Source organism: Marmota monax, unplaced genomic scaffold (assembly GCF_021218885.2).
Source record: "Marmota monax isolate L192 unplaced genomic scaffold, Marmota_monax_Labrador192_F-V1.1 WCK01_AAM20220418_F8-fsc00025, whole genome shotgun sequence".
NCBI classification, from domain to species: domain Eukaryota; kingdom Metazoa; phylum Chordata; class Mammalia; order Rodentia; family Sciuridae; genus Marmota; species Marmota monax.
In genome coordinates, this window is record NW_026691950.1 from 712,893 (window position 1) to 738,278 (window position 25,386).

At 40.2% G+C, this 25,386-nt stretch overlaps 2 long non-coding RNA genes across 6 annotated transcripts in view; one reads left to right on the top strand and one right to left on the bottom strand.

Annotated features, from left to right (window-relative positions):
- The window catches only part of LOC124094712 (uncharacterized), a 110,624-nt gene that overhangs the window by 20,218 nt on the left and 65,020 nt on the right, over nucleotides 1–25,386 (bottom strand). The window lies entirely within an intron of this gene.
- On the top strand, nucleotides 10,628–17,703 carry LOC124094877 (uncharacterized). The gene is made up of 2 exons (XR_009226916.1): nucleotides 10,628–10,697; nucleotides 12,852–17,703. It is a non-coding gene; the product is annotated as an uncharacterized LOC124094877 (long non-coding RNA).

Sequence of the window (25,386 nt, forward strand, 5' to 3'; positions counted from 1 at the left end):
TTGATTACTCATGCGGAAAGTACTTGAAGGAAATTTCAGAGTTGTTTACTATGATGAACAGACTTTGACGTGCCCCTGTGGTCCTTGCTTCCTGGAATTCACATCCTTGGATAATTCCTTCTCCTTGAGTGTAGTTGGGACCTGTGAGTGACTTGCTTCAACCAATAGGGTGTGGCACAGCTGCTAGGATGGCCTTCCCTGATTCCTTCCTTTTAAGTAGGACTCCATGTAGTCAGTTGACCTACTTTAGAGTCTTGCTCTCCTTGGTGACATGGAGGAATCAAACTTCCATGGGAAGCTGCAAGAAATGAATAATGCCAAGAGAGCTTGGAAGCATGTCACCAACTGAGCCTCCAGATTAGAACTCAGCCCACGGTGACACCTTCATCACAGACTCACAGGACCCAGATAAGCTATGGCTACCAAGTTCCCCCTGACCTATAGGAACAGTTCCTGAGATAGTAAATATGTGTTGCTTTAAATAACTAAGTTTTTAATACTTTATTATACATCAATAATAATAAATTGAACACACTTACCTTAGCTAACTTATTCTTTTGACCCAGGATTCTTGCACTAGGTTTATCTCTCCAACAATTTCAAAACTGGGGATCTTTGATGGCTTCCATGATCAATTTAGACTATGACCATGTACACAAGGACACTCTTTTCTTTGTGGTAGAACTGACAGAGGCCACAGCATCAAAGAGCCATGTGTGAGCAACAGAATCTTCTTGTTCTGCCCGTTTATCAAGCTGGCTTGTGATTTCTAGTAGCAGGTGATTCTTGAACTCCTCCTTAGAATGGAGAGTTGCATGAAAACTTTCTCAAAAATCCAATCTGATTGCTGATGAAACTATAAATTGGTGGAAACTTTCTGGAAGGCATGGCTGCAATATGTACCTAAGCTGTAAATAAGTGCTTGCTCTTTGACCTAGAAATTCCCTTTCTAGAAATTTTTCTCAAGGACACAGTCAGACAAGTATTCCAAGAAGTATGGCAAGGATGTACTGTACCGTATTTTCATAATAGTGAAACATTGAAAATTGAAAATGAAGTGAGTGGACCAAATAAGTAGTAGGTTAAATAACTTAGAGATAAAATGGGAAGCCATGTAGCCATTTAAAATTATGCTGTGAGAGCACTAATCTGCAGGATATATAAAGAACTAATAAAACTTAACACTAAAAAAACAAATAACCCAATCAATAAATGGACTAAGGAACTGAACAGACACATCACAGAAGAAATATAATTGTTCAACAAATATATGAAAAAGTGTTCAACATCTCTAGCAATTAGAGAAATACAAATCAAAACTACTCTAAGATTTCATCTCACTCCCGTCAGAGGGTCAATTATCAAGAATACAAGCAATAATAAGTGTTGGTGAGGATGTTGGGAAAAAGGCACACTAATACATTGTTGGTGGGAATGCAAATTGGTGCAACCACTATGGAAAGCAGTATGGAGATTACTCAGAAAACTTGGAATGGAACTACCATTTGACCCAGCTATCCCACTGCTCAGTTTATACCCAAAGGACTTAAAATCAGCATACTACAGTGACACAGCCACATCAATGTTTATAGCAGCTCAATTCATAATAGCTAAACTATGAAACTAACCTAGGTGTCCTTCAACAATGAATGGATTTAGAAAAAGTGGTACATATACACAATGGAATATTACTAAGCCTTAAATAAGAATGAAATGATGACATTTGCAGATAAATGGATGGAACTAGAGAATATCATGCTAAGTGAAATAATCCAATCCCCCCAAAATAAAACTGAATGTTTTCTCTGATAAGCAAAATGCTGATCCATAGTGGGGAGGGGGATAGGGATTAATGAAGGAACTTTGGTTTGTGTAGAGGGAAGTGAGAAGAGGAGTGGGGATATGAAGGACCATAGAAAAAGACAGACATTATTACCCTATATACATGTATGATTACGCTACTGGCGTGACTCTGAACTATGTACAGACAGAGGAATGAGAAGTCGTGCTCCAGTTGTATACTACATGTCAAAATGCATTCTACTGTAAAAACAAACAAACAAACAAATAAATAAAATTATGCTGTGAATGTATAATTTTGGGTTACAGCAGCATGTAAGCAAAAAGAAAAGTATATATAAGAGAATATGATATGTCTCCATTTATGGATGTGTATATAAAATATAAATACATATTGAAATAAAATGATGCACATCCAAATGTTAATAGTATAGGAGCATCAAAATTATGGATGATGTTTTTGTTTATTTCCTGGTTATAATTTACAATATTTCTACAATGAGCACGCACAATTTGTTCAATTTCAAAAATTCACAATGTTGTGTATGTGTGTTTGTTTTATTAATTTATTACTTCTTCATTTTTTACAGCTGCCTATTTCTGATTACTGATCTCTAGGTGGGCTGGGTCTTGCTATTGGTCTAGAGACCTTATAGACCTTGCTGCCTGACCTTGAGAACACCATCTTGGCATCCTAGGTCTGCATCCTCCCACTTCCATCCCCCTGAGAGTTTGCCACATGTATGGATATCCAGCTGTCAACCCCTCTCTGCCCAAGCTCACTCAACTGACTCATACTTCAACCACCACACTAGCTTAGAAAGATGTATTTTTACCACGGCAATGTGTTCATATCAGTCCCAAATGCTATGCAACAGATCCAACCTTAGTCACCCAACCCTAGCCCGGTGCTGAATGTTGGTGACAGAGATAGCTTTATAAAAAGTTTAAAATGCTCAAGAAGCAGAAGGCTGTGAAAAAAACAATTGTTTGTTCTACAAACACATACCACTATTCTCTGTGAAAAAATTCTAAAAAAGCACATGTTGTGCCTTTTTACTATTCATTTAGAAAATGAAATTATACTGTTTAATGCACTTTTGGTTTTGTTCTTTTTTTTTTTTCTCCTGGATTCTTCCTTGAGGTACTGTAAGAGTGAGACACGCAGACAGCGTGGGAGAGATGGGTTAGGATGATCCAGGAAAAGAGCTGTGGAGTAAAGGAGCCTGGGAATTTGCAGTGCTCAGGTGACTACAAGAAGCCAGTTGCTTGGTCTGGTGCCCCAATGTGCTCCCCATTAGTAAAAAAGGAATGAAGAAGGGTTTGAGAAGACTAGAGACAACACAGAGAGGGATCAGGGTGAAGAATAAAGAAAAAGACAGTAAATGGAGGCGCTATAAATCTGGAGTCATTGGAGAGTCACTAACTAGGAATGCTTTTAAGGGCAGAAAAGGAGCAGGAAGCCCTAGAGCAGGGATTTCCTTTCTCCCCGCCTTTGTTCACAAATGGGCACCTTTGGCAGGAGGTCAAAAGCACCGCCCGTCATTCTTGTTGAAATGGCATATAGGTCTGAAATTACAGAGACACTGGTTTGAAGAGAGAGTGGGGAGGGGAGTCAGAAAAGAGAAAACATTGGGTCCATTTCCAGGTGGTAGCTTGGTCTGGGCAAGGAAGAAAAGGTCAGGAGAAGGCAGGAATGATTCCATGACATGATAGTGAGACCTTCTCCCTTTGTTGATTACATGGAAAGAAGAACATAAGGGAAGTGAACACCTCACTCAGCCACTTTTGCCACCCCTCCCCAAACATGGAAATTGTTGAACAATCAATCTTTACCAAAAGAAGGCAGATAGCAGGACAAGCTTGAGGTCAAGGCTCATGGGGACTGTACCAAAGTCCGAACATTAGATGGTTTGTCCCCATCTCCTTGTTGACAGCACCTCCTTGCTATTCCAGTATTCTGCTCTGCTTGTCTCAGCTACTCCTACTACCATGACTGATATGCTCTCTGGATCCTGAGTTCAAATTCAATTCCCAAGACAGAATTTGAGTGGTTCAATAAGTTACTCTTGCCACCAATGGGCAGTGCCTATGTGTTAGACAACCACATGGCCACCAGTTATAGATTGCCTTTGATTCACATGCTTCCCCTTGTCCAATCAGTAGGATCATGTGGCACAGAACATTGCCAATCATTCTCAAAGAACCACATGGAGCTGCTTGCTCCAGCAAAGGACTGTGAGCATAGGAGGATCCTAGACTGTAACAGTTGTGAAGAACCGTGAAGGAGCTGAGATTTTACCCTACTTGCAAGCAGATGAGTTAGCCTCTCACAGTTTCATGGGTAAGATAGAAGACACGAAACTCCTGGGTCAGAGACAAAGGGCAGCTTATTACTTCCAGTGGTCGCAGCAGCTAGAGTATTAGCATTTGTCAGCTCCCTGACTCCCCAATTCTTGTCGAGTGATGAGAAGGCAAAATGACTCCTTTATTAAAGTTTTTTGTTTTTTTAATAATGGCAGTAAACATTCTGTCCTTTGCTCTGGAGGGAGAGACTATCTCTATTTCTCCAGGATGTTCACTACACAAATATCCATGAAAAGATACTCAGGAACAAAGATGGTCAATGTCCCTTCTCACAAGAAATACAGAAACTAAAGACCCGTGGAGAATTGTCCCCCATCACATTTCTTAGCCAATTCGCATCAAATAATTGTGTGTTTGTTCTGGAATTGGTTGCTTAGAGACCAGCATTTAAAATAAAGGAAGGAGATGAGGCCAACTTTTTTTTGTTGTTGTTGTTTTAAATTATAAAGTATTCAAAGTTAATTTTTTACTTTCCCTTTGTCCTCTCCACAATTTCCTCAAATGATTCCTGCCTCATTTGCTCCCCGAGTCAGGCCTTGTACTTTCACCTTTCTTTTCTAACCCCCCCCTCAAAGCTCACCAGCTCTGAGTCTTATTCTCTGTTGACTCCATCAGAGTCTCTCAACAGCCTTATTTTTATCTGGTTATCAAACACTTACATCCATGCTGCATTTTAAGCATACTGTTTCTTTTAAGGTTTGTAGCAAACCTCTAAGGTGAGTACTATTATTATCTCCATTCTTCAGATGACGAAATTGTGCCAGGTGATAGTCTAGTAAAAATTTAGGTACTTTTATGGAAATAGAGTAGTCACAGATGGTTAAAGCTTAAAATGATTCTAGGACTGTTTCAAGGCCTGATAGGGAAACAGAAAATGGTACTAGCCACTTTAGAGGGCCTCTCATGGTAGGAATTTCAAGTCAATGTAAAATTTGTTTTGGGGAAAAGGACCTCTTAACATCTCCTTCAACCACTCTCCTGGAATTCTCTAAGTGCTCAGGGTCAGGGAGTTTCTAGAACTACATGGGTTCCTAATTGCAGTGCAGATTCACTTTGAGTAATGGGCTAGGTACTTTTCCACAGGCAGGACTATGTCTAGCTCACTGTTGCATCTCAAGGCTAAACCAGTGCCCAGTCCCTCATGGAGGCCCAAAAGATTTGATGATTGGCTGAGTGAATGGCTGGTAACCAAGAAGCTTCCAGGGTCACTTCAGCAGAAAATTGTTCCTAGACTAGAAACAACAGATTTAACTGGATCTTAAATCCAAGGATGATTCTATGCCTCAGTGCAAAGAGGGAGGAAGCTAAACCAGACATAAAGCACAAGAAAACAGATACAAATGAAGGATTTTGTAAGAATTTGATTGGACAACAACAATGGGGATTTGAGAGAGAGAGAGAGAGAGGAGAAAGAAAGGAAAGAGAATGAGATTGATGGCAAACTAGAAGTTTCCCAGGCCAAACAGAATAAATGAAACATCATGTCAAAGGCAATGGGCAAAACTGTCAGGCAGCCAGAAATGTTAGATGGAAGTGAGTAGAGAAGGAAGCCAGTAGAATGTGAGAGGAGAATACTGCTAATGATAATGGCTGCCGCATGTAGATACTACTCTGGTCCTTGGCAGGATTCTTACTGCCTTGTGTTTATTAATTCATTTCAGCACAACTCTGCGAATTAGATTCTGTCATGCTTGCAACACCATTTTATAAATCATAAAATTTTTTGAGTAACAGAAAGATTAAGTAATCTCTCCAAGGTCACACACATCTCAGAATAAGCAAAACTAAGGTTCAAACCCAGGCAGTTTGTCTAGAATCTTTACCATCCTGTGTTACCACTATCCTACATTTCAGCCAGCCCCGGCCTCAGGACAGCAGCCATGACAAATAAATCACCAGTATCAATTTGTTCTTTAAGTGTTGTTATCATGCAAAAGACTTCCCAACCACCCACCTTATCACCAGATTGCACTCTCTCTCAGGATCCTCCCTGTAGAAATTCTGGAGTTTCCATCTCAATAAGGGATGATTGAGAGTTGAAGATAGGGACCAGAGAAGACCCTTAGAAATAGAAAACAATTCAACCATCCCAAACCTGGAGTCTTTGAAAACTAAATGCGGCAGGGAAAAAAATAAATATGGGGGAAGGTATTTTAGTTTAAAAAGATTTAAAGAGACATTATTACCAGCACATTGCCTAAAACTGGGTTTTTTCAAAAAACAATTATAAAAGAAAGTTGGAGAACAGTTAAGAAACAGCTATGATTAAGGAATGGATAGGAGATGATACTAAGGAATTCTTGTTAATTTTCTCCAGTCTGACACTGTATTTGTAATGCCTTCCTGTAGGAAATGTTTCATGTTCTTAGGAAATGCACACCAAAGCATTTAGGCCCGAAGTGCCATGTTTTCTGAAATAAACTCCCAAATGTTTCAGAAATAAAAACAGAAATTGATTGATTTTTGTATATCAATTATGGCAAAATTTTAATAATAATTGAATTTGGTGGAAGCCAAACAGATGTGCTCTGAAATAGTCTTTCAGGTTTTCTGTGTGTAAGGTTCTTGAGTAGCATCTGGACGACCATCTTAAATGATGGCTGCCATTTTTAAGAAAAAGTTCACTTTCCTGCCCCAGGGTTTTTCTGAGAAAGGCTCACCACTCCCTCACACCCACCCGACCCTGAACCGCAGCATTTGGACCCACTCCTGTCTAATCCCTGAGCCTGCCCCATCAAAGTCCCAAACCCCAAGCCTGTTTTGCCCCTCTCCATCTATGAAGAGATGTGCCTTTATTTGTCAGCTCTGACAAATAAACTCTTGTGTGTATCTCTGCCTGGTCTCCGTCTTTCATTTCTCCTTGCTTTCCTTTCACTGTGTGTAATTTTTATGATAATAAGTTTGGGGAGAAGGAGCCTAGAGGAGACTGATTGCTTACAGATTGGCCAAAGAAGGCAGGGAACGTGTCCAATGCAAAGCCTGTGGGTGTGAGTTTTAAAAGCTTGGTCTTGACCACTTGGGGTTGAATGCAAATACTTTCTCAAAAAAAAAAAAAAGAGAAAAAAAAACAGATACACAGAACTGGACCAAGGACCGGATGGGAGATTTGGCAGCCACTCTAATAAAGATAGCAGAAGCAGCTGCAGAGGTAATAAAATTGTCTGGACTCATCTGTAGAGTCTAGAAGACCAGCCGTGAGGGGCTGGAACGTGCAGGGGCCCAGGATTTTCTGGAAACAGCTGGGGCTGATCTGCAAGGGCTGAAATCCTCCCTCCATTGCTCAGGAGTCTGATGACCTTAGACAAGTTACTTCACCTCTCTGACACACAGTTTCCCCCACTAGTACTTACTCCAAAGTCACGGAATTGTCGTGTGTGGAGATTAAACAGGACAAAGTACGTGAAAAGCCCAAGTGGAGACACATCCATTTTTCATTACACAGGGGAGAGGTATGGATGGGGCAAAGGGAACACTTGTTTGCCACTGACTATATCAGCCAAAACATCCCAACCCACATCCCCGGCAACCTTGTTTGCAATCACATGTAGGTTCAGGTTATTTAATTTCTTTCTTTTAAGTGAAACTGGGTGGCCCCGGGGTTAGCAGGGATGCTAATGAAGTTAAAGAGTGGAGGAGATGACTCTGCAACATGGAAAATAAACAGTGAGGTCCCTGCTCCCGTGTTTATCTTCCACGATACCTCATCTTTGCCTGGGTAATTATCTCTACAGCAGACACTTATCCGGCAGCAGGGATAATTCCATTAACATTGCCCCTTCAACACAGCCTCCCCAGGCTGCTCAGTGGCCCTGGGCTGCTTGCTACATCATAGGGGCTTCATAGCATTTTGAAATTAAAACAAGAAAGTCTATTATTTGAGCCCCCCCCCCCCGCACCTTTTTTTGTTTTCCCCCAAACTTCTGCACAACACGGACTCATAGTTCCTAAAAAAAAGTATTGCTGCCAAGATAATTATTTGTAGCCATTCAACCTGAGCTTCATTATGGAAGCCAGGGTTGGTGATGGCCGAACACTGATAGTCAACTGGTGAGGTGATCTCAAACTGTCTGATGAGGAAAGGCTGGTGGAATATGGTGTGGCCTCAGCTCAGAGGAGGAAGTAAGTTAGTGCCTCATTTTCTGGAAACTGAAATACCACAAAAGCATTCTGGCAATAAAATCTAGATCACGTGTGCTCAGCCGAAATGGAGGTGATCCAGAGACTTACCAAGCAAACTAAAGGAAGAGAGTTCATGAGACATTCCACCCAAACATCCATTCTTTGAAAGCAGAGTGAGTGCTGTCTGCTAGGTCTTTGTTCCTAGCCTGACTTTCACAGTTCTAACTGCTCATTGGACTTTTCACAAGGAGACTTTGTGACAATCATTAGCAGGAATCGCCCACTGCAAAGAGACTTACAGTTTACTAGGAGCTCCCCAGACGCATTATCTCAACCCCCAGGTTATCTTAAGAATCTTGCTGGGTTAGTTACCACCTCTCCTCTCTCCCCCCACCAAGTGCACACTCTGTTCTCTATCACAAATAAGAACCCGGGGCCCACAAAGGTGAAATAACATAACCTGACATCCCACATCAACTACGGCAGAAGGAGGACTTGGAACCCCAAGGTCCTGCCCAGCTTCTCCTGGAGAGTAGGGAAAACACTTATCATCCATATCCGTGTGCAGAAAGGGCTGCAGGCTTCCTGTCAATGCTAAAGATCTATCTCCCCGCGCTGATGGGAAGTCAGAGTGTCTGGAGAACACACGGTGCCCCACTGGACTGACCCCAAGATGACCTTTTTTAGTCTCCTCTCCTCTATCTCTTAATTCACTGTGTCTGGGCCGCTGGAAGTGTGGACAGAATGAATGAATGAATGACGAGAGGTAATGGATACATCCCTCACAAAGCTAACACGTAGTAGGCACTCAAAAACAGGTTTCTTGAAATTTAAAAACAATATTTATTGACTAGCTCTGGCAGCAGATTTGGTCAAAGAAGAGGTCAAAGGGTTGACTTGAATTAGGTCTGAAGGTTGGCTGGAATTCAATTACCCATGACCCCTAGTCTCTCCTGTCAGCCATGATTAATAGAGGCAGCTAACAAAGGCTGGGATCGGCAACACTGCAATCAGCCTATTTTTATTTAATTAATTTATTTATTTTGAGAATAAGTTGCAAGAATTATCTAAGGAGCAGTCTCTCAGGACAGAAGAGATTACTTAGGTAGAAAATATCCTTGTGGTTTAGTCCTGCTTAGCAGCAGGGCTCAGATTTGGAGACAAAGGACATACACAATAAGGCTAGGGGAGCCTTGCTCCTATTTTCTTTCACAATCAACTGACCTAGTGGCCCGTATGACGTGGATAAATTATTATCGAGGGCTGTGGGTGGTTTGGATCCAGATCTTTAAATGCCTTGCTCATGGATATTTGGAAATATCAGAAAACTGCATCAAATAAAATGAGAATCCACCTCATCATTACCAGTTTCCTTTCTCCAACGCAGATTTTCCTTCTCAGTCTCACCTTGGGGTTTATCTAATCTTACTGCAGCATGCAGGAAGGCCTTGAGAACCCAGGACCCAGCTACAAGTATCTTTTCATATAAAAACATTCTTTTGAAGTTGATCTCCTAGAAGGTATTTTGAAAATACAATAATAATAATCATTGCTTGTTCTTTTGGGTTTGTTGTTATTATTTACTAACCTGTTTTGAATTGGTTTTCATGTTTTCCAAAGCTTTTACCTTTATCTAACAATAGTACATCTTCTATTAGGTGAGAGAAGCCCAAGGAGATATAACATGTGTTTTCTCTTTTTGTTATGATGTTAACTGTGCACATCAATTTCACAGGGCCTTGTTTTAGGAGCTTGGAGCTTTTAGCCTATTCTAATTTGTAAGGCTGGATTATGGAGGCAATTTAAGGAATTATTACAGCACCTATCCTTTGCCCTCTTCTTGGCCAAACTGCTTAATTAACTTAGTTAAAATACAGTCTGGTGTTCTGAGGGTCATTGCATTTATGTGTCTTAATAACTTACCTGTCCCTGTGCAATAGTCCTTTTATAAAAAAATAATATGCATCCAATGTGATGTATGGATCTTCAAGCTCACAAAATGAGCTCAAACTTGAAAGAGATCCAGACTGTAACAACATTTATTATTTTGAGAGGTTTCCTAGTCATTTTGATGAATTCGCTTGGAGTACTTTTCCCTGTAGCTCCCCAGGGAGAGGTGGAGAGCTGGGGGGAGATGGCAAAAACACAAATTTCCTTTGGTGACGGAGTTCACATGTTTAAAACTGTAACATGGCAAAATCATTGTGAAATCTTCTAATGGGTGCCTGTCCCAGGCCAAATAAACCCAGCACCCAAGTCACATAAAGAAATCATTGAAAGATACTGGACTGAGTCCAAAAGGCCCTGGCTAATGTTTCACCTAATCTCTCTCCAGGTCTGTCCTGCCTGCAGCGGCCCCACCCACGAGATACCTACTTCAGAGCTTCCTTGCAGCTGCTCCTTGGCTGTCTGTATCCTTTAACCCCCTGGCAGAAGAATAGAATTTATTATGTAGCCAAGAATATAAGCACTGCTGCAGGACGGTAGATACTGTTGGAAGCTAGCATGCATCTCCTGGAAGGGTTAATACCCCTGGGATGCAGTTGGGGAGTGACACAGGTCAGGCCCAGAGCCAAGGAAAAGGCCCCAGTGGGGCTTGAGATGACACTGGGTCAGATCCCAGGGCTCTGCAACCAGGGGTGGGAGTGTTTATAAGCTGGGAACAAAAGTTTCAGGGGAAAAAAAAAAAAGCTCACTTTCTTTTCAATTCTTTTAATCTTGGCTCTATCTCAGGCACTAGAGACTCAAGAACTTAGAGGGTAAGGGTGGGGTAGGGTGTGGTTTAATGATTTCTCTTTTTTTTTTTTCTTAAAGAGAAAGAACAGGGAAACTCTCCTTGAACACGTGTCATTTGCTTGAGCATTGAGTGCAGTTGTTAATAAAAACGTTGGGTAACAGTCGGTTCTGTCTTTGGAACTGGCACTGTGAAAAGGTGGCAATGACAGATCAGAGAGCAGAAAGGAATTCTGCTGCTGATCAGGGAGGAATTTGGACCTGAGAGACATCTATGATGTTAATTATTGATGATTTCAGCTGGCCTAAGCCAGGCTTCTGCTTCAAGGCAATATGCCCAGGACTGTGACAAAAACCCTCATCTATTGCTAGTAAGGACTACTTGAGCTTCAGAGAAAGGTTTCCAAATCCCATAAGAGAGAAAATACCACAAACACCCAGAATTTTAGGTAAGTGCCTGACCTGGAACTTATTTTTTTGAACAATAGAAATGCACCATATTGTTAGAAAACACCATATGTGAAAATTCGAATGTGCCAAACTAAATATAGAGAAATACGGCATTCTATAGAATGATTTGTTACTAGAGCCTTTTAAGTAAAAGCCCCTTAAGCATCTTTAAGGATTGATATAGATATATATGTTAACCTTTCAGGATCAAGTAGAGGAAAGTCTCTCTGGCGAAGATCACTCTTAATATGGAGTATGCGGGCTTTGGAGTCACGCAGACCAGGGTTGAACCTGTAGGCATGTGATTGTGGTCAAATTACTCCAACCCTCTGATCTGTGGTTTTTCCATCTTTGCCATTTATAAAATGAGGGTGGGGATAGCACCTGCCTCCTAAATCTTAGGTGATCTGCTACATATGCGGAGATTGGGGAATCACTAACACCCAGTATGGGCCTTATAGCTCTTAATTTACAGCTCTTAGCTTCCTATGTACTCTCTTTCCTGTCACCGGGACTGAAGGGAAAGTGAGGAACAAGAGACAGATAAGCGAGAAATGAAAGACTGAGACCAGGCAGAGATACCTAGGAGACAGTTTCTTTGTCAGGGCTGACAAATAAAGGCCATCTCTCTGTAGATGGATAGAGGCAAAACAGGCTTGGGTTACAGGACTTTTATGGGGCAGGCTTAGGAATCATAACTAGGCAGATCTTAATGCGGGGGTGGTTAGGGGTTGGGTTGGTATGAGGGAGTGGAAAGCCTTTCTCAGAAAGGTCCTTGGGTGAGAAAGCAAAACTTTTTCCTTAAAATAGAGACTATCACTTAAGATGGCCATCCAGATGCTAAGAAAGGACCTTATAGGGACCGTGTAGCACAGCAAGCAGGGAACAAAAGAAAATTCAGCCTTTTTTTTTTTTTAGTTTTATGTCAAGTAAGATGAAATCTCGAACAAATGAGGCTGTTTCTGCCTTTCTCATAATTATTTATTTTTTAAAACAAATACTTACATCACATTTACTATGTGATAGGAACCTTCTAAGCACTTGACAAACACTGACTCATCTAATCTTTCCTAACAACCCTGTGAAATGTGGACTCTTATCATTCCCATTTTGCAGTGGAGGAAACAGAAATTCAGAGCTTAAGTAGCAGGTGCAGGGACACATCAAGGAAGTGGCCAGCCTGGATTTGAACCCGTGCAATCTAGTGCGTTCCTAGATTGCAGGGCATGCAGTTTATTTGTGAGGGGTTACTGAGACCAAAGCAAGCCAGATGAAATTCCAGGGCCAGTTCCCCACAGTCTAGAAAACAAGAGCAGGGCTCGAATAATTGACATTACAAAACTCTTCATTGATAAGTTTTCAGAGCCTGAACCTCAAACCAGAGAGACCCAGTGAGGTCCACTGAATGAGCAAGTGGACTTCCTCGTCCTTCGGCACATTGCCCACCAGTCTGCTCCACCAGCAGGAGGGTGCAGCTCCTCTCCTCCTCGGGGTTCTTGACTCTTCCTGGCCCCATTGGCTCAGTGACTGTGAACTTGTTGGCTGTTGCAGCTTGAGAGGGTGGAAGGGTGACTATAGGGAGTGAAGTGTTAGAGGAATAAAGAACAGAAGAAACTATTTGTTTTAAATTTTCAGTAATTAATTTTGTTTTAATTATTATTATAAAAGCAATACCCATTTTGGCAGAGATTGCAAAGTGGCTCCTCAACCCCATTTCCCAGACCCCTTCTCCCTTCTGTCTTCCAGGTAGAGTGATCATGGGACACAAATCTCCCCCATCAGGCTTACTTCTGCCCTGGAGCTCCTGCCTTTGCTTGGAGTAGTCCTTTCTGTCCCCATTCTTCTCTCTTTGAATGCATATGTGACAACTGGGACACAGGGGCCACCTCAAGTCCACGAAGGAAAAGTCAAGAAAATTTCAGACCTGGGTCCTGGCATTGTGGGGCTGCTGAATTGCTAGGGTTTTCTTTTTTGTTGTTTGCAGCCAATAAAATGTTCATTGTAGAAAACTAGAAAATACAAAGTGTGTGAGTAGAGGACATTAACTGTGATCCTGTCTTCCAGAAATAACCAAAATGGCTATATCAACATATATTCCTTCAATTTTTCTTCTTTATTGTTTTTAAAAAAATATGGAGTAGAAACACTGTTTTGTAACTGTTTATTTTACTTCCCAATGTGTTATGGACATTTTTTTTAAAAAATCACCTGTATTCATCCACTTGTTATTGTATGGATTTTCCAAGCTTTCCTTAATTCTATATTGTCAAATATTTGTTATTTCCAATTTTAAATACTCTAAACAATGATAGTATGAACGTGTTTGAAGGCGCATCTTTGTCTGATTATTTCCTTAAGATGAATTCCTAAAATTGCTGTGAACTGATGAGCCAAAGAGAATGCAGATCTATAGATAAAAGACCCTTTGGAAAGGTTTTATAGTTCACTTGTAGTGTGTGCCTTGCTTCACATCATCATTGTCCAACTGGGACTTATCACCTTTTTAAAAATATCAGCCTCAAAAGGGGCTGGAGTTGTGGCTCAGTGGTAGAGCATTTGCCTCACATGTGTGAGGCACTGGCTTCGATCCTCAACACCACATAAAAATAAATAAACAAAATAAAAGTATTGTGTCCACCTATGACAAAAAATTTTTTTTAAGAAGGCAATGTGTAGATTAAATCAATTTAATAATTTCATTATGGAATTTGTATTGCATTATTGAATTTGACATCTTCCCATTTGCCATTTCCAGTTCTATTAATTACTAATATGTACCCGAACGCTGGGCTAGGTAGCTTACCTATGCTATTTATTTATTTATTTTTTGGATCAGCAACGCCTTTATTAAGCGGCAGAGGGGGAAATCCTATTTCTTTTAATCCTAACAGCCACTGTCTTTCATTTAATGAGTGAAGAAAGTATAGCTCAGAGGCTAAGTAATTTGCTTAAGAGCACACAACTAGAAAGGGATCGAACTGGACTTCATGACTAGGTCTGCCTAACTCCAAAGCAGATACAATAATAAAGAAATACTTTCCTTTTGGGGTGTTATATAGGTTCTCCAAGTCCTAACTGAATCAGTCAGGAACCACGAGCTAAGAGATAGCACTCTAGAGGGGTTATTTAAGGGAATTCATGGAAGGCACTATTTACAGAGGTATGGGCAGGGTGAAGGGGCAATCATAGGTGGTGAAGCACCAAGGGATTATCATTGGCGGGAAGCCGTTGTCTTCTTATCCCCTCTTGGTCAGCTCAATGTCTAAGAATCGGGTATCTTCAAAAACCCTGTTTTAAGGACAGAGCCCCTGCATCTCTGTTTAAGCAGAGCCCCCATCCCCTCCCATCACTCCTAGAATTGCCTCTGTTGTTTATGGAGATATGAATTAGTAGTTGATGGTTTTAAACTGTCCTTATATTACAGCTTTGAAATAGTAGCTAGTGGTACCCTCCTTAGCATGAAGGAAAAAGATACGAGGGCGACATTCAGACAAGGATCCCGACCAAGACAGATGGAAACAAATGAAAGCCTAATGAGGTTTCTCCAGAAGAGCCTTCTAGTTCTAATGTTGTGGACTATGGAGCCAGACTCTCTGATCTTGTCCCCATTGAGTTCCACCGTTTCAAGCAATGGATCTTGGACAAGGGATTGAACTTCTCTGAGTTAATATGTAGGAAGAACTGAAAACCATGCTGGACACACAGCCAGCACTCGATGCCGGGCTCATGAATGGAGGAATGAAGGGAGAAGAGATAGATGTTTAGTTGCTCTCCTTCCCTCAGATACTACTGTCTCTGTCCTCTTGTGGTGCCCTCCATCTCAGAGGATTTGGAGGGAAACTGTGACTTGGAGGAATAAGGGAGAAAGGAAGGGCACAGAGAGGCCCAGCCATATATGTCTCGGTCCTTCCTTTTTCTGAGGTTGACAAAGACCCTTTAATTCCTCAGTGGCAATCCCCCAACCCACTAGAGGGATGGTCCAAAGTACAGTTGTCCCTTAGTGTCATCGGAGGCTTAGTTTCAAGACCCAATGGATTCCAAAATCCAAGGATGCTCAAGTCCTTTATGTAAAATGGTGCAGTATTTGCATATAACCTGCACATATCCATATACTTCAAATCATCTCTAAATTACTTATGATATCTAATGCTATGTAAATAGTTGTTCTACTATGTTGTTTAGGGAATAATAACAAGGAAAAAAGTCTGTATGTATTCAGTGCAGATGCATAATTTTAAAAAATATGTATTTTTGGTCTTTGGTTGTTTTTATCTATAGGTGTGGAGACAGCAGATTTTGAGGACCAATGGGATGGTTCTGTGAATCGAGACCAGACTCTGAATCCAGACAGCCCTGCATGAAACAGCCCATCTCGCTCTCTGTGGAACATCTAGGATGATATTGGCTCAGAAGGCTGCTATGGACGTTGGCTGTCATTACTTCCATGCCAGTCGGCCCAGAGAGCCACTCTGGACAAAGTCATCATCCCTTTGTCTTTGGCAGATGCCAAAATCAGTCCCACTCTGAGGAAGAAGCTTGTCTACTTCCCTGCTCTATCCATGCCAGTTTGGCGGATGCCACTAATTCAGAAAAAAACAAAACAAAACAAAACAGAAAACATGATTTGTGACCCTCACAAATAGACTGGAATTGGGAGTAAATGTCAGAACTGCTAGGCACAGCTTCCTGCTGTAGTCCTGCGAAGACAGTGGGTGGATGATGGGCTGCTTACATCATCTGCATAGCAGCTGACAACTTTCCCCTCAATTTAAGTGGGGAGCCTCTATTTATCCCATAATGACAAGAGGGAAAATTAGTAGCCATAGGAAATTAAAATATATTGAGCTAAAAGCTTCAATAAAATGTATATAATAGGCAGGTCACATTTTCAGTTATATGGTTCATTAATATATATTCCCTAAAACTGAACATCCCCATATAATGAAATTCTGATACAACATGGTTAGTATATACAAAAGGTGGTATAAACTGCAGAGCTGCTGGGATTAATTCAAAGTTCTCTGATCTTAAAGTCTTGTGTGTCGTGTCATTGCATGGGCCAGAAGGAACATTCTAGAAAAGTGGATGGGTTGAAAGATGGTGACAGAGATTTTTCAGGCCCACCTACTACGTACCAGGTGTTTAACAGGAGGTGCCATATTCAATGTTCACTAAATTTATGTTATACAGACAGTTTTCAGTAAACCATCTGTTCCTGTGATAAAAGCATGCCTCAGGAATTATAATGACTGGGATTTCGAACTGGACTTTGCCACTTTCCAGCTGTGAGATTTTAGAGGAGTTAAGTAGCCTATCTGAGTCAGTGAGAAATAAATAAGCTAACGCATGTAAAACACCTGGTACATAATAAGTGCCTAAGAAATTTGAATTTTTTTGTTGTTGTTGTTGTTCTCATTTCTGTCAGTGGTTCTCAGTTTGGGCTGCATGCTGGAATCACTTGAAGAGGTTTAAAAACTGGCTCTCCGCTGAGTCCTTCCTCCAGAGATTTGGATTTAATTGGTCCAGGGTGTGGCCGGGCCACTGGGAGGGGCTTTTTAAAAGCTCCCTTGGTGAATCTAAAGTGCAGCCAAGGTTGAAAACCACTTGTCTTAATCAAATCACCCAGTGTCACAGAGGGAGTTAGTGAGTGATGCAATAATAATATTGCTAACCATATTGGGCAGAGTTATCAGAACTGGGAATGCTGGGAATACTGCTAGGAAGGGAAAGGACATCAAGGAGTGTGAGCTCCATTGTGAGTCGAACGTCCGCCAGCCTCCAGAGTGCAATTGTATCAGACAAGGGAAAAGCCAGGCTGGTGGTTTTATTTTGATCAAAGATACCATTTTGGGGGAAACCAATTCCTTAGATGAAGTCAATGAGTTAAAGAACCCGGGGATGTCATTTTTCCAATGCTTGTTCCAGGAACAAAGATCATTGTCAAGGTCCTGCTATTATAAGGGAGAGCTGGGATTCTACTGTGTGACATATAAGGAAGCTCCTTAAGTTCACTGAGCTTCGATTTCCCAATTCACCTCTCACTTCTAAGGAGAACTGCCTGCAATCTTGATCCTCTCAGGAGAAGAAAATGCCATGTGTATCTGCACCCACTGTTTGTAGAGCAGTCCCCTTTATCTGAAGTTTAGCGTCCTTTGGTTTCCATTACCCCTGCCTAACTGTGGTTCAAAACATTAAATGAAAAATTCCAGAAATAAACCATTTGTCAATTTTAAATTCCGTGTGGTTCTGAGTAGTGTGAAGACGGGTGATAAAATCTGGTGTAGCCATGCTCCACGTCGTCTGGGACGTGGATCTTCCCTTTATTCATTCCATGCTCTATAGGCTTCCCACCCTATAGTCACTGAGTAGCCATTTCAGTTTTCCAATGCACTATTGTGGTGTCACAGTGCTTGTGTTCAAGTAACCTTTTTAAAGATCGAGAGACCACATTCACATAAGTTTTATTATAGTGAATTGTTATAATTGTTCTATTTTATTATAAATTTTTATCATCAATCTCTTACTTTGCTTCATTTATTAACTAAATGTTATCAAAGGTATTTATGTACAGGAAAAAAACATAGTATATATAGGATTTGGTACTATTTGTGGTTTCAAGCATCCTCTGGGGATCTTGGAACATAACTCCCACAGATAAGGGGAGACTACTGTGCATTCAATTTTAGGAAGTTCTTGGACCATGTTAAAATTTTTATAATTAGATACGTTCTAAATACTTTCTTATTTCATAAAATTTATTTACTCTAATTCAAATATTGCTTAGGGGTTATGCTACATGGTTGGGCTCTGTGGGGAGACTGCTGCAAGGAGAGACACTTCTGGGAGGCCCAGTGTCTGGTCAGGAAATAATGGGGATGAATCTCTGGAGCGAGCGTCTTCCTTCAAGGATCTTGGGTCTAGGCAGCCCAATCAAGTACCTACTAAAACAACAACAACAACAACAACAAACTATCTGCTCACAAGAAAATAATCCATCCAAAGAAATGCAATCCTAACTCAATTCTTTCATATGAATTAATGCAATTAAAATGACTTTTGAAGTCTACTGCAGAAAAGCCACAGTTCTTTATTGTGTTCCCAGCCACAGAGTTTTATGGACTAGCCTTGCTGGCTGGGAGGCGGGTCCTGTGCACCAAAATCCACTGCTTCCAGGGGCTCATTGTACCATCTGATCCCAGGCAAGTTGCTTCACCTCTCAGTGCCCTCGCCTGTAAAATGCAGATAACAGCGCTAACCTCACAGGACTGGTATGAGGAATAGCTAATAAAACGTGACAGTGACACACCCAATTTAAATGCAAATGGCTATAAAACAACAAAAAGCATATTTAAACATTTCTACTGCTTGGAGGTAAGGTGGGGGCCAGACAATAGGGCTTTGAGAGGACCGCATTTATTTTTCTCTGTAGTGTACACTTCAGTTAATCAATGAATGTTTATTGTGGCATTATTGACACTGTGCTAGGCTCTTGTGAAACTTGCAATCAGCTATCCCAGAAAAGATGTAGAAAGCCCACTGAAAATATTTTAAATCACAGCTCTCTTAATTTCTCTTTCTCTAATATTTACCAAATCAAGTCTGCATAAAATAGTGCTGGAAGGTTTGGGAAATGCAGACTTCTAAGACACTTCACCATCCTTGCAGAGAAATCTCCTTTTAAGGAGAAGACATATGGAAAAGGACAGCATGTCCAAAAGAGTGTAAAGATCCAATAAAGCTGGGCACGGTGGCTCAAGCCTTAATCCCAGTGGCACAGGAGGCTGAAACAGGAGGATCACAAGTTCAAAGCCAGGCTCGGCAAGGCACTAAGCAACTCAGTGAGATCCTATCTCTAAATAAAATATGAAATATAGCTCGAAATGTGAATCAGTAGTTGAGTGCCCCTGAGTTCAATCCCCAGTGCACCCCTGCAAAAAAAAAAAAAAAAGATTCAATAGAAAGTGAATATTTAACTTTCCCTTTCATTTCTGTTTCCTTTCCATTTGAATGGCTCTCTTTTCTACTCTCTCTTTGCCCTCTAACAACCTTTTCCAGGTTTATCCAAGTTGTCCCAAATGGCAGGCTTTTATTTTTTACCCCCCTGACTCTTTCTAAGGTTTAATAGTATTCCATCTCTCTCTCTTCCACCCCCTCCCCTACACACACACACACACACACACACAAAATCATAAAACACATAATGACATTTTGGTCAATGGTGCATATACACAGGGGTCTCATAAAATTATATCACCTAGTGACATCATAGCCATCTTAGTGTGTATATGTATACTTTATGATTTATACAACAATGAAATCAAGTAACAACACATCTCTGAGCACTTATTCCATTGTTAAATCACACACACACACACACACACACACATTTTCTTTAACCAGATGTTTAGGTTGTTTGCATACCTAGGCGATTGTGAATAAAGTTTTAATGAACATTGTATGTAGACACTGATTTAATTTCCTTTGGATACACACCGAGAAATGGGATTGCTGGCTTGTGCATTTAGTTCTATTTCTAATTTTTTAAGACACCTCCATAGTGTTTTCCATGATGGCTTACCAATTTACAATCCCATCAGCATCGTACATGAGTTCCCTTCACTCCACATCCTTGCCCACATTTGCTCCCATTTGTCTTTCCATAATAGCCATTCTAACAGGTAACATCTCATACTAGTATGAGGCACCCTTTCTGGCTTTTTTGGTGCAACATTCTTTTCGTCTATTTTGTTGCATATATCAGCAGTGCATTTCTTTTTATTGCTGAGTAGTATTCCCACACATGAATATACTGCAATTTGCTTGTCCATTCAATTATTAAATGAGCATTTGGCTTGAATCTAGCTTCTGGCTATTATGACAAAATTGTTAGAAACATTCTTGCGCAAGTCTTTTTGTGGACATATGTCTTCTATCTCTCTTGGGTAAATACCTAGGTAAACTGATGGATCATCATGAGGTATATGTTGAGTTTTATAAGGAACCACCAGAACTTTTGCCCAAGAGGTTGTTTCATGCTCCCAGCAATAATGTATGAAGATTCCAATTGTTCCACAGCCTTTCCAAGGTTTGGCTATATTTTTTATACTTTTAGCCATTTTAAGCAGTGTGAAATGATTTCTGATTGTGGCTCTAATTTGTATATGCATGATGAGTAATTACACTGAGCATTATTTCATATTGCTTCTGACACCTTATCTATCTTCTTAGGAAATGTCTGCTCAGTCTTTTACCTGATTTTTAATAATTGCTTTGTCTTTTTCACTAAGGTGTTAAAATTTGGTGTATATTTTAGATAAAAATCCCTTGTTAAGTAAATGTACTGAGAATTATTTCTCACTGTCTTAATGATATTTTTGATGAATAGAAGTTTTTAATTTTGATAATATCCAGTATGGCAGTTTTATTTTCTTTTATAATTAGTGCCCGTATTACTGAGGATTCTCAAGAAAAACAAAACCAATAGGAAATATATCAAATATAAGCACCCCATAGTCCAGTCAAGTTAACACAAAATTAACTACAGTGCCTTTAGTGTCAGTCTAAGAAATCTTTACCTGTTGCAGTGTTGCAAGAAATTCTCAATGTTTTGTCTTCAGTTGCTTCTGGTGTATAGTATGATAAGGGGTCTTCTAGAACCTCTAATTTTTTTCTTGAAAAGACTATCCTTTCCTCATTGAATTATTTTTCTGCTTTAGTCAAACCCAAATAAGCATATATGTGGGGTCTATTTCAGGACTTCATTGTGTTTCACTGATCTGCCTGTCAATTCTTACATCAATGCCACACTGTCATAAATAATGCAGGTTAAAATCTAAGTCTTTATATTTATTATCTATTGCTGCATAGCAAATTACCCAAGATTGAGCAGTGCAACACAACGAACACTTATCCACAGCACACCATCCGTATCTATTTCTGAGGGTCAGGGATCCGAGAGCTGCTAAGCTGGGAGGTTATGTCTCAGAGTCCATCATGAGGTTGCAGCTATGCTATTGGCCAGGTTGCAGTCACCTAACGGCTGGATTGGCACAGGAGAGTCTTCCAAGCTCACTTGTGTAGCTGTTGGGAGAGGCCTCTGTTCCCTGCTGGCTGTTGGTCAAGGACTTTTGCTGCTTATCATGTGGCCTTTTTCATAGGACTGTTCATGACAAAGAATCTGGCCTTCTTCTGAACAGGAACTCAGAGAAAGAGCAAGAGAGACAAACAGAGGGCTCAAGATGAGGACAGTAATGTCTTCTGTAACTTAATCTGGAAATTACACACCTCCCCTCTGCCACAATCCGTTGGTCACACAGACCAACCCTGATGCAGTGTGGGAGGGGGACTGCATAAGGACATGAACATCAGGAACTGGGGGTCTTCGGGAGGCTGGTTTCCAAGGACCGCCTAAAATCATGTGGTGTAAATCATCTAACTTGGTTTTTCATTTTCATTTTCAGTATGGTTTTGGCTAACCTAGGTCCTTGGCATTTTCATACAAGTTTTAGAATCAGCTTGACAATTTTAAAAATAAATATTTCCTGTTGAGATTTTCACTAGGATGGTATTGAATCTATAATCAATTTGAGAGAATTTGACATTTTATCAATTTTGATCAATAGGTGAACGTGGTAAATCTTTCTACTTATATCTTTAAAAAAAATTTTTTTAGGAACATTCTTTCATTTTCACCATAGCAGTACTGCACATCTTTTATTCATTTATTTCTAAATAAGTTTTGTTTTTGATGCCATTTTAATGTTTTCTTAAAAAAATGTTTTCCAAAGTTTATTGCTGATATATGAAAATAAAATAGATTTTTAAATACTGACTTGATATCCTGCAACTTGGCTGAATTCTCTTACTAGTTCTAGAAGTTATTTTATAGATTCCTTAGGACTTTGGATGTAAGCAATCAAATAAATTAAAACCAGTCTTCTTCCTCTCCAATATGTAAGCTTTTCATTTCTCTTCCTTGGGTCCTTCAGTGAAGGTCCCAACACTAAACATTTTAGGTTTTTCAGGCCATACAGTGTCACCACTACTCAATGGCTGCCGTAGCACAAAGGTAGTCGCAGACAATATGTAAATGAATAGACAGGGTTGGGCTCTGGTCAAATTTTATTCCAAAGACAGGTGAGCAGGCTGAATTTGGCCCATTTAGAAATTTAAATGTATTAAGGTCATGAAAGTTAAAGAAAGGAATTGTTCTAATTGTTCCAAATTGAAGCAAACTAAAGAGACATGACAACTGAATGTAATGTGTGATCCTGGATTGGATTGCTTTGTTATGAAGGATAATATTGAGAAAATTGGTGAAACTTGAGTGGGTCTGAGGATTAAATGGTAGTGAGGTGTCAATGCTTATTTTCTGATTTCTCCAGCTGTGCCATGGTTTTCTAGGAACATGTTCCATGTACAGGGAGAAAAAAATCACCCTCGATTATTGAAGGTGATGGAGCATTATATAGGCAGCTCATTCTCCAATCATTGAGGAATAAAGTTGTTAATGCAAAGGTGTTATTCATGTAAAACAAAAACATTATTGGGCTATATAGTATAAAAAGCCATTGCAGATCCATGGCATATAACAAGTGCAAAGTCAGAAACCTGTGAGGTTAACTCATCTTGTGAGTTTTGGGTTCTGGGTGGAGAGGGAGCCTTAGTCTATATACTTCCACTCAGTTAAGTAAAATTTGTGTCCTTGCTGCATATTTCTGATATCCTGAAACTTTGAGGTGAATTATTCAAGTACTAAATAGAATGTAACAAATATCTCCCTGATGTGGTAAAAATTGCTTTGGTGTCTGTCATTACATCCCCAACAATCACCGAAAAGTTATGAATTATTAGCCCACTTTCACAGATGAAAAACCCAAGATTATTAAAAGCAGAGAAAATTCTGGCCAGGCCTATACCAGGCCTCTGAGGTAAGTCCTGGTCTCCTTCCCTTGACACAATAGACCCAGTTTAGATAAATCACTTAAAATTATAGAAAGAATCAGAAAGGACCTTAAAAACACATAGTACAACTTCCAGTCAGAGAGTTTACGGCCAGGTTCATATATCTATAACCTAGTATGAAATGTACACTTTATAAAACTATTTTCTCAACTGACAATAATAATATGCTATGGAAATGTGAAGTATGGATATGGGGGAGAGACCTCTGAAATTTTTAGGTAACTTGTTCTCCCATGTAAATATATATTCTTTATATTTTAAGGTCACTTTCATGGGTTCCTTCTAATCACTATTCACATGTGAGAATGTTCTTTTTTAAGGCTGAATAATATAGTATGAATGTGTCACATTTTGCGTCTCCCTTCATGTATCGGTAAATGCTTGGGTTGTCCCACCTTTAGACTATTGGGAATAATGCTACTATGAACACAGGTGTGCAAATAGGTGCTAGAGTCCTTGCTTTCACTGCTTTGGATACCTATCCCCCAAAGTGGAATTAGTGAATCTGAGGGTAAATTCTACATTGAATGTTTTGAGACATTGCCATCCTGTTTTCCAGAGGTGCCACTGTTTTACATGCCCATCTACAGTGTACAAAGATTCCAATTTCTTCACATCCTCACCATCACTTTCTGTCTTTTGTTTTATAAACAACAGCCATCCTAACGGGTGTCTCATATTGATTTTTAAATGCCCACAGTTATGAATTTAATTGTGTTGCCCCAAAAGAGATATGTTAAAGTTGTAACCCCTGGTAACTTAGAATGTGACCTTAGGGAAATTCAGTTGTTGTAGGTGTAATTAGTTAAGATCAGGTCATACTGGAGTAGAAGTCACACTGGAACAGTCATCCAAAAACTAGTGTGTTTACAAGAAGGTACCAACTGAAAACAGAGGTGCTCGGGGAGAATGGCACAGGAAGATAAAGAAAGAGCTGGGAGTCACACAGCTGTGGGCCAGGCAATGTCAAATGTGACCCGCAAACCACCGGAAGCAACAAAAGAGCAAGAAAGGATTCTCCTATAGGTTTCAGAGGGAGCATGGCCCTCCCAGCACCATTATTTTGGACTTATAGCCTCTAGAAAAGGAAGAACATTTCTGTTATTTTGAGCCACCTAGTTTATAGTACTTTGTTGCAGAAGCTCTGAGAAACGGATTCATCTGCCTTCCCTTCAAAGTCTATCATGCCCTCTTCAGCTCCTCAAATGGCCAATCTTCTGGCTTCTCAGGAAGTCTGGTTCTTAGACCACTTTCCTCTTCCCCTCCTGTCTTCTCCCCCAGCTTGTGCTCAGTAAATTCACCCAATAATTACATACTGAGGTCCTATTGTGTGCCAGGCACTGTCCTAGGAGCTGTCAAAAGGAAACATCTTCAAAGACATTTTCCTCTCAGTCATCATGCAGAGTTTTAGCTTCTTTTCTTATTATATCACCTAAATTGTTAATAAATTTCAAGAGAGTGTTTTATATTTCTGTCATATTTCTACCCTCCTTTCAAAACTCTAAAAGATATCTTCCTCCGGTTTTAGCCTGGGTTTAGAACTTTCTCACATCAAATGACACTTTTAATTTCACAGCCACATTTCATCAGATGGAAATTGTAGCATGTTAGAATTATGGAAATGGGATCTATTATAACTCCCATCCTCAGACATGATGTGCTGTAATTTTGTGCATGCTTTGATTAGTGCTTATGTGGTCTAGGAGGTGAATGTTTTGGAAAACGGACATTGTTAATTTTTATTTCCCCTCTTAGCTTCCTTGCTAGCTGCTGACACAGGGTCAGATGGCCCCTTGCTTCTCGATGAAACTTATATTATGAAGACGTACCAGCTGGTTATCCGTCCCTAGGATAAGTAGCAGTGAGGACTGAGCCTGGGGATAGGGAGTTGAGGACCAGCTGTGCAGAGAGAGCTAAGGGTGTAGACAAGTCTCAGATTTCCTAAAATATCAA